At 32.6% G+C, this 9,642-nt stretch overlaps 1 long non-coding RNA gene across 1 annotated transcript; it reads right to left on the bottom strand.

The window, feature by feature from the left end:
- Window positions 1-2,080: 2,080 nt before the first annotated feature.
- On the bottom strand, window positions 2,081-4,404 carry LOC114284417 (uncharacterized). The gene is made up of 4 exons (XR_003636892.2): window positions 3,745-4,404; window positions 3,283-3,366; window positions 2,425-2,494; window positions 2,081-2,344 (listed from the first exon to the last, which is right to left on the bottom strand). It is a non-coding gene; the product is annotated as an uncharacterized LOC114284417 (long non-coding RNA).
- Between the last annotated feature and the right edge of the window lie 5,238 nt (window positions 4,405-9,642).

Genomic DNA, 9,642 nt, shown 5'->3' with positions numbered 1-9,642 from the left:
TCATTTTATTAATATTAGGGATTAACCCCGATCAAATTTGTACAAACATATATGCAAAAAATAAAAGAGAAGAAAACAAAAACAAAAAAACAAAAACAGAAAATTAAAATAAAAAATAAAGAGAGAGAGAGAGAGAGAGGGATCTTGTTCTTCTTTCTTCTCCGGCAATGGCCACAAGCCGACCTCTGATGACGGCCACACGCCGATCTTACTTGGACGGCTCTCCTGCAATTTATTTCTCTTGGTTTCGTCTGAAGAAACCCTTGAAGGCCCTGCCTCAGTGCTTACAAGACCGTCGAGAGAGTTGTCCCCTCGCTAATCATCAAAAGCAAAGTACGAAGGTGCTTTAAATCGGACCATGACGGTGGATTTTCGTTTTAGCTCTTTATTCTTCGCCTTCAGTGCGCAAATCTCTGTTCACTCATCCTTGTACATATGCTGGAGCAGAGGGAGTTCGGCGTTGACCCAATGTACCTCGCAGGTCCTGTTTTGCAGCCGATGAGACAAGTTAGTGACCGCAGCCACTGTCTCCATACACGACTTCAGCTTGTAATGGTTGGCTTCAATGTCAATTTGAGCAGTCATTATTTGTTCGATTGTAAGTATAGGAAGGTTAGGATGAGTAGGAGCAGGGGCATTCTGTCCAAGAGAACTCATGGGATCATTAAGGTTTGGAAAAAGAGTAAGGGGTGGGACAAAGTCATTTGTGAAAAGAGAGAGGTGTAAGAGAAAGGAATCGTAGAGAAATGGCAAAGAGCAGACTGAGTTCTGTCTCTCTAAGTCTCTCTGTTCTGTCTCTCTCAAGGAGTGGTGAAGAAGGAGAGTAATGAAGAAGAAGACAAAAGAGAAGAAAGAGACAACAGAGAGTGATGAATGAGAAGACAGAAGAGAAGACGAAGACGGAAGAGAAAATGAAGAAGAAGATAGAAGAATAGAAGAGAGAATGACAAAGAAGGAAAAGAAGACAAAAGAGAAAGACAAAAAAGGAGAGAGAGCCGAGGCATTTGTTAGCCGGCTGACACCGGCTGACACAAAAAAGCGAGGCCGTGTGTCAGACGTGGTTTTCCAGGAAGAGAGAGAGGCGGGAGAATTATATATATATATATATATATGTATATGTATTGTATATCTATGTATTAAATACATATTTGTTTGCATATCTAGTCACAAGAGTGGCATGGTCCAGTTGTTCGGCTCAGTGGTTGAGGGGCCAAGAGACAGCCCGAGATCAGGAGTTCAAACCCTCCAATGAGTGTTTCTTTTGTTTTGTTTTGGTTTTATGTATATATATATGTCTCATATTTATGTACTAGGGATAACCCGTGCCTGAAGGCACTGTGAACAATTTTTGTTTAATACGTGCTACAAAATTCAATTATAATAAATTAATTTAAAATGACAATATCACTTCAATTTAAAATTTCACATAAAACAGGAACAAAAAATATAAAGAAAATTGAAATAAATAACTAATAAATTTCAAATTTTTTATTTTTTAATGAATTTATCATGAATGTAGGTTTCCCACCTCATTCACATAATTGGGATGATGTCTTCAAGAGTTCCCACCTCATTCTCTAACATATTTTCAAAATAAGCCCTATTTAAGAAATAATTCAAATCAATCAAATAAAACATCAAATCAATAGGAATACTTCAAATCCTTCAAACTTTTTCACAGTTTCAACTAACTACTTATAAATAAATGAAATAAAACTAACCCAAGTTACTTTAAAGACTAACCTTATTGTTAATACCAGAATATCATGGATGATACAACAAATCCAAGCTAATTTCACAACCAACTGTGTTGGAAAGTCAGAGGTCTTGAAAAGAAAAATGAATTCAGAAACAAACCATGAAAATTCATAACCATTATAAGGGGAATGGGGAACTAAAGTATATAAAAATTAAGGGGCAATAATACTATAACATCCTCCTTCAACCCACTAATAAATTATTCATGCACAATAGACACTAAATTTTCACAAAAATCCATGTCAAGCATATGTGACTTCCACCAAAATATGCAAAGATACTAAATTTAGTGAATTTTCAAGGGCACTTTGCTGTCCACACTTTACAAAAATATTAGAAATTCAATGAAGTACATATTAGTAGGAAGCTTTACAAAAGTGGTTAACATCAAGGATATACTTTACAAAATATTTGTCAACTTTACAAAATGTAAGCCGTATAATGTCTTCAAACTTGTTCTTTTACAAAAAGTACTTGGCCGCCTCTAAAGTGCTTGGACACCTTCAAACTTGTTCTCCATCACATTCTGAAATGTCCATGTATCAACTTCTGTGTACTTTTTTCAATGAGGAGCATGCACAACAATCTAATATTTAAAAAACAATAACATTAGCATATTGAAACAATACGAAAAATAAATATTGAAACAATATGGACCAAGGATACCTTATTACAATTCCATCGGAGCAATGTAGACTTATTTATCCTCTTGAGCTCTAGCTTTTTCAAACCAATCCTACAAAAGTTTGACTTGATCATAATTTAAACACAATTTTAATTAAAATACACTTTCAATTTATTTCATTCTTTCATCATTTGTGATCTTTTTTAAACTTTAGTTACTTCTCTCTTCTATTTGCAAAATTTTATATATCTTTGTAAAAGATCCTTTATAATTTTTTGAGGATGCATAATTTAGTCTGAACATCATTAAAAGCACCGTGTCCATCTTCACAAACTTTGCAATAAAAAAGAAATTACATAGAGATTATGCATCCTCCAAAATATCACATTCCCCCCATGATTTTCTTTATACATGTTCCAAAACAAACTTGAAAACAATCATACCATTTGTGTATTTTTTATTCCCTTTCTTGAGTAGTTTTCTTTCCTTTGGGTAGGTGTTAAACTATCCTTTGGGTAGTTTTCTTTCCTTTGGGTAGGTGTTAAACAATCATACCATTTGAAAACACACATCAAACTATTCAAAAAAACACATCAAACTATTCAAAACACACAAAAAAAAAAAAAAATCACACAAAAGATTCAAAAAATATATATATTCAAAAATCTTCAAACCACAATCTGAAAAGAAAGATTTCATAAACTCACAACTAAGATCCAATTGAGAGCATTCAAACTATTTAGAAGTAATGCAAACAAAAAAAAAACAAAAAAATGCTATTTTTTTTGTCTTCCCCAACAATAAATAATAATAAAAATAATTAGTAAAGAGAATATCGTCCAAAAAATAGATAAATTCATAAATTCAACCTAATCAAGTAATGGGAACTTTTTCCTCACCCTAGTCAAAAGTTTAGCAGAGGGGAACTTTTTCCCCAACCAAAAGTTTGATCATTCAATCAATCTCCTTTCACCTTCCATTCCCTGTGAATTAACAAGCACATCAAACAAATCAAATAGAAAAACAATTTATGAAGCATTTGGCGAACATATAAAAATGGTTTTTTATCAAACAATTTATCAAGCATTTGGTGAACATTGTAGTAGCAGAAATTATGTAGTGGCAAAACCAATTATTTTGAACTTCAATTATTGCAAAATTATACCCAAATCCTTACAATGGAATGCATAACAATAAATTTAATTAAAATAATAGGAAATAGGTTGTAATTTATGCCAAGTGACATGAAGAAGTTGGTCTTTGAACTATGGAAATCGAGTAAAAGATTAAATCATCAACTTACGACATGAATGTACAAACAATAAAAAATAGAAGCAAAAAAAGGATGGAATCTTAGTTACCTCTATTCATAGAGCCTTTAGAACTATTCTCCTCACCAAATTCCAATGCCTCCGTCATCCTTACATGCATTGATAATTTCTCTACAACACTCCAACTCAACATAAAATTGTGCATTGATTTTAGGACAAAAGATCTTTCGTACTTAAAACTAAAAAGAAAAATTAAAGTGAAAGCAATTTCAAAAATCAAAACACATTTAAAAATGAAACCCATTTCACATTTCAGAAATCAAACATGTTTAATTTTTCCAACACAAACACAAACACAAATACAATTTCAATTTGGAACTTTGTATATAATATTCTTCATTCAGCTAATAATATGTTACCTGTAGATCAATGATCTGATTTTGATAAGAAAAATTATTGTACAGTAGAGTTGAAAATGCAGATATCAAAATCTAAAACCAAACACAAAATTACTATAAATAATACTTGGAATTCGAAAATAACTTCATAATTGAAACAATAAAAAATGGGGGGAAAATTTTAAAATTTGAAATCATATTAATGGAGAATTCTAAGAAAATAAAAAGACCTTCGCTAATCAGTTAACTAAAAATAGCCAATTAAGTCATGAATTTCAAAATCAATTAACTGAAAAAGATTCAAATCCTAACAGTTAACAAAATAAAAATTTAAAGCCATGGTTTTTTTTTTTTTTTTGGGGTAGGTGTTAAAGCCATGGTTGTCTAACTTGACTACACAAATCCTAACTATTAACACATTCATTCATCAAATGAATTTGTATTAATGATTTTTTTTATTTCATCATTAACACATGACACATGACACACAAAAAAATATGTATTTTTATTGTGTTCAATCATATACCTACAAATCATACCTATAGCAAGCATGATGGATGATAAAATTCCTAGATTTGTATAGTGAAGTTAGACAACCAACCAAAGAAATAATCACTAAATAACAATGATCAATCACTGCTTCAGTAAGAATACAAATCAAATTCTTACCTCAATGTTTGGAAGTCCTCAAGCTGTCTAATGATCAATCATTGTTCTTAGGAAGTATCAAGCTATCTAATGTGAGCCTATTAAGCAAACACAATGCATTTTTTTTTTTTAATTTTTTATCAACAAAAATAGAGCTACAAATTAATTCTGGTGTATTTCAACCCTTCTAGAGAGTGTAGAAAATCATTCATGTTGCAATGATAGAGATTGGCCTACCCATTCACCTAAAATGCAATTCTAATTTTGATAAATTCCACGATTTCACACCAAACTGGTTGAAGATTCATTTAGCAACCACGGGTTAGTTTCACTTTTATCCCCCTTATAATGTCACTATTTTTCTACTTCATCTCTAAACTATCAATCTCATCTATAGATTTCATCACATTCATTTCAATTTCAACAAACAAAAAAATTCTAATTTTTGTTCATATGGTCCAAACACCCATTAAATTTGTTGTGGGTGTAATTTGTTCAAAATAGTAGGAAAATTGAGTGTATCCCCACTCCCATATCAGTATTTCAAGAGTATTTAGCAAACTCAAAATTTCATGAATTAGCACCCATTTCCCATTAAAGAATCAAACATTTCATAAATCAAACCCATTTAAACTAAAATAAACACAGAATGGGGCATCTGTTTAAACACAGATTGTTTAAATTGAAATAAACATAAATCAAACTGAAATCAACAGATTCCTGAATCTAAATTGGGGCATCTTCAAATTTAACTAATGAAACCCATGGAAACCCATTTAAAAAATGAAACCCATTAAAACCCATAACATCACAGATTTCAATTTCAACAAACAAAAAAAAACAATATTTAGCAACCAAGGGTTAATTTCACTTTTATCCCCCTTACAATATCACTATTTTTCTACTTCATCTCTAAACTATCAATCTCATCTAAAGATTTCATTACATTCATTTCAATTTCAACAAACAAAAAAATTCTAATCTTTGTTCATATGGTCCAAACACCCATTAAATTTGTTGTGGGTGTAATTTGTTCAAAATAGTAGGAAAATTGAGTGTATCCCCACTCCCATATCAGTATTTCAAGAGTATTTAGCAAACTCAAAAGTATTTAGGACCCATTTCATGAATTAGCACCCATTTCCCATTAAAGAATCAAACATTTCATAAATCAAACCCATTTAAACTGAAATAAACACAGATTAGGGCATCTGTTTAAACACAGATTGTTTAAATTGAAATAAACATAAATCAAACTGAAATAAACAGATTCCTGAATCTAAATTGGGGCATCTTCAAATTTAACTAATGAAACCCATGGAAACCCATTTAAAAAATGAAACCCATTAAAACCCATAACACCACAGATTTCAATTTCAACAAACAAAAAAAAACAACATTTAGCAACCAAGGGTTAATTTCACTTTTATCCCCCTTACAATATCACTATTTTTCTACTTCATCTCTAAACTATCAATCTCATCTAAAGATTTCATCACATTCATTTCAATTTCAACAAACAAAAAAATTCTAATCTTTGTTCATATGGTCCAAGCACCCATTAAATTTGTTGTGGGTGTAATTTGTTCAAAATAGTAGGAAAATTAAGTGTGTCCCCACTCCCATATCAGTATTTCAAGAGTATTTAGCAAACTCAAAAGTATTTAGGACCCATTTCATGAATTAGCAACCCATTTCCCATTAAAGAATCAAACATTTCATAAATCAAACCCATTTAAACTGAAATAAACACAGATTAGGGCATCTAAATAAACACAGATTGTTTAAACTGAAATAAACATAAATCAAACTGAAATAAACAGTTTCCTGAATCTAATTTAGGGCATCTTCAGATTTAACTAATGAAACCCATGGAAACCCATTTAAAAAATGAAAGCCATTAAAACCCATAACATCACAGATTTCAATTTCAACAAACAAAAAAAATCAACATTTAGCAACCAAGGGTTAATTTCACTTTTATCCCCCTTACAATATCACTATTTTTCTACTTCATCTCTAAACTATCAATCTCATCTAAAAATTTCATCACATTCATTTCAATTTCAACAAACAAAAAAATTCTAATTTTTGTTCATATGGTCCAAACACCTATTAAATTTGTTGTGGGTGTAATTTGTTCAAAATAGTAGGAAAATTGAGTGTATCCCCACTCCCATATCAGTATTTCAAGAGTATTTAGCAAACTCAAAAGTATTTAGGACTCATTTCATGAATTAGCACCCATTTCCCATTAAAGAATCAAACATTTCATAAATCAAACCCATTTAAACTGAAATAAACACAGATTGGGGCATCTAAACTGAAATAAACACAGATTGGGGCATCTAAATAAACACAGATTGTTTAAACTGAAATAAACATAAATCAAACTGAAATAAATAGTTTCCTGAATCTAAATTGGGGCATCTTCAGATTTAACTAATGAAACCCATGGAAACCCATTTAAAAAATGAAACCCATTAAAACCCATAACATCACAGATTTCAATTTCAACAAACAAAAAAAAAAACAACATTTAGCAACCAAGGGTTAATTTCACTTTTATCCCCCTTACAATATCACTATTTTTCTACTTCATCTCTAAACTATCAATCTCATCTAAAAATTTCATCACATTCATTTCAATTTCAACAAACAAAAAAATTCTAATCTTTGTTCATATGGTCCAAACACCCATTAAATTTGTTGTGGGTGTAATTTGTTCAAAATAGTAGGAAAATTGAGTGTGTCCCCACTCCCATATCAGTATTTCAAGAGTATTTAGCAAACTCAAAAGTATTTAGGACCCATTTCATGAATTAGCACCCATTTCCCATTAAAGAATCAAACATTTCATAAATCAAACCCATTTAAACTGAAATAAACACAGATTGGGGCATCTAAACTGAAATAAACCCAGATTGGGGCATCTAAATTGAAATAAACACAGATTGGGGCATCTAAATAAACACAGATTGTTTAAACTGAAATAAACATAAATCAAACTGAAATAAACAGTTTCCTGAATCTAAATTGGGGCATCTTCAGATTTAACTAATGAAACCCATGGAAACCCATTTAAAAAATGAAACCCATTAAAACCCATAACATCATAGATTCCTGGGGCTTTTTAAGTAACTATTTAAGTAATTCAGGAGAAATGTAGAACCTCCATATCTCTCAAGAATAGCTTTAGACATACCTAGATCAGAAATTTGTCCAGCAACATAGTCTTTATTCCCCAGTAAAGGCGATGAGGAAAGAGTATTCACCCAGTACTTATTCCATAGCAGATCCAAAAGGTGGCAGTCAAGTGATGATTTGAAATACGTGATGCCCAATGAATAATACTGCAAAAACAGCCAGCTTAAGTTATCCAGCTTTAAACCATCATTTCCATAAAGGAGTTGATGGAAAACAAATTAACCTGTTTGCAATGTACACCAAAGTCTTCAATCTTGTTTAAAAGGATGGTTTGATACTCAGAAATAGGCTCATCTGGAGGTTTATATCCTTCCGGGTATGTTCCGAATGCCCCAATCTCAACTTTTCGAAACAGTCCTTGTTGGATCAATAACAACCCATTAAAACCCATAATATAAACCCATCATATTTGTAACTCATTTCAAATTTATTTTATGAAATCCATCAAATTTTCAACCCATCACATTTTTTGAAATACATACAGAAATAGAAACCCATTTCAATGATATCAAAACCCATCATATTTGTAACCCATTTCATAGGTTAGAAGAGTGAAACGGCAAAGGAGAATAGGAATGTCATCTCTGAAGAGTTGTTGGAGATTGCAGAACCGAAACCGAGAGAGAAATTTAAGCTAAAACCAGTGAGGAAAATGGAGAGTTGCTGGAAAATGGAGAGTTGCTGGAGCTAAAACCAGAGAGAGATATGAATCTATCTCTTAACATGGGAAAGGGAAATAGAGGAAGTGAAAAGACACATTTTGGGGGGAAAAGCAAAAACAAAGAAATTATCTTGACCCTTAGATACTTGCCAAGTATGATCTCAACCCTTAATTCAAAATGTATCTCTCATACATTTAAGACATTTTCAAAAAGTCTCTTGCCTTATTATATAGATATATATATTTTTTGTTTGCGTATTTTGTCACAAGAGTGGCATGGCTCAATGGTTGAGGACTCAGAGGCTAGGCCTGAGGTTAGGGGTTCGATACCCCGTATCCCTACATCCATGCATTTCGTTTTTTTCCTTTCTTTTACGTGTTTTGCGTACGTTTGTCTGTGTATATATTTGTATGTGTTCCATTTGTCTATGTATATATGTATACCGTATGTATTTTGTCTGTATATGAATATGTGTATTTATAGACACCCCATTTTTGACCGTCGTCAAGACTTGGACGTCATCGTTTAAACAGTCGATGATCATCCATGTTCGTGTTCGTCTTGAGTTCTCGGAGGCTTCGATTGCGCGCCTTGCCTCAAGACCTCTCGACTTGTTTGTTTTGTGCTTGGTTGTATACCAAACACTTGTGTTTTTGCTTCTGAGGGCAGGAAATGGCTTGTTGGCCATCCCCACACCTCACCGGCCTTGGCTTGAGGCCACCAGCCCTCTTTTCTTGCTACCGGCCAAATATTTTGGTCGGTCGGCAATGTTTTTGGTCGGCTGGCCATTTTTGTTAGTCAATCGGCCATATTTTCCAGCTGACCCCTTTCCATCTGCTCTTGGCAGATATTTTATGCCATCCACATTTCCCCCCCCCCCTCCATACACGTGTATGAAGGGATTTGCCTCTTGTTTAGCTTCTCTTGGAAGCTTGAAGATTTGAACCTCTATAAAGAGGGAGCCCCTCCTCCCTCCTCCAGGTTCAGAGAATTAGGGTTAGGAAGTTTGTATCTATCTATCTCTATAATTCCCTCTCTTTGCCTTTGTGTGTGTGTTTTGTGCTCTGACGTGA

The sequence above is a fragment of the Camellia sinensis genome, chromosome 15 (assembly GCF_055761805.1).
Source record: "Camellia sinensis isolate YWXY chromosome 15, ASM5576180v1, whole genome shotgun sequence".
Taxonomy (NCBI): Eukaryota; Viridiplantae; Streptophyta; class Magnoliopsida; order Ericales; family Theaceae; genus Camellia; species Camellia sinensis.
Note: the sequence above shows the minus strand (reverse complement) of the source record. Positions and strands in the feature narration are given on the sequence as shown.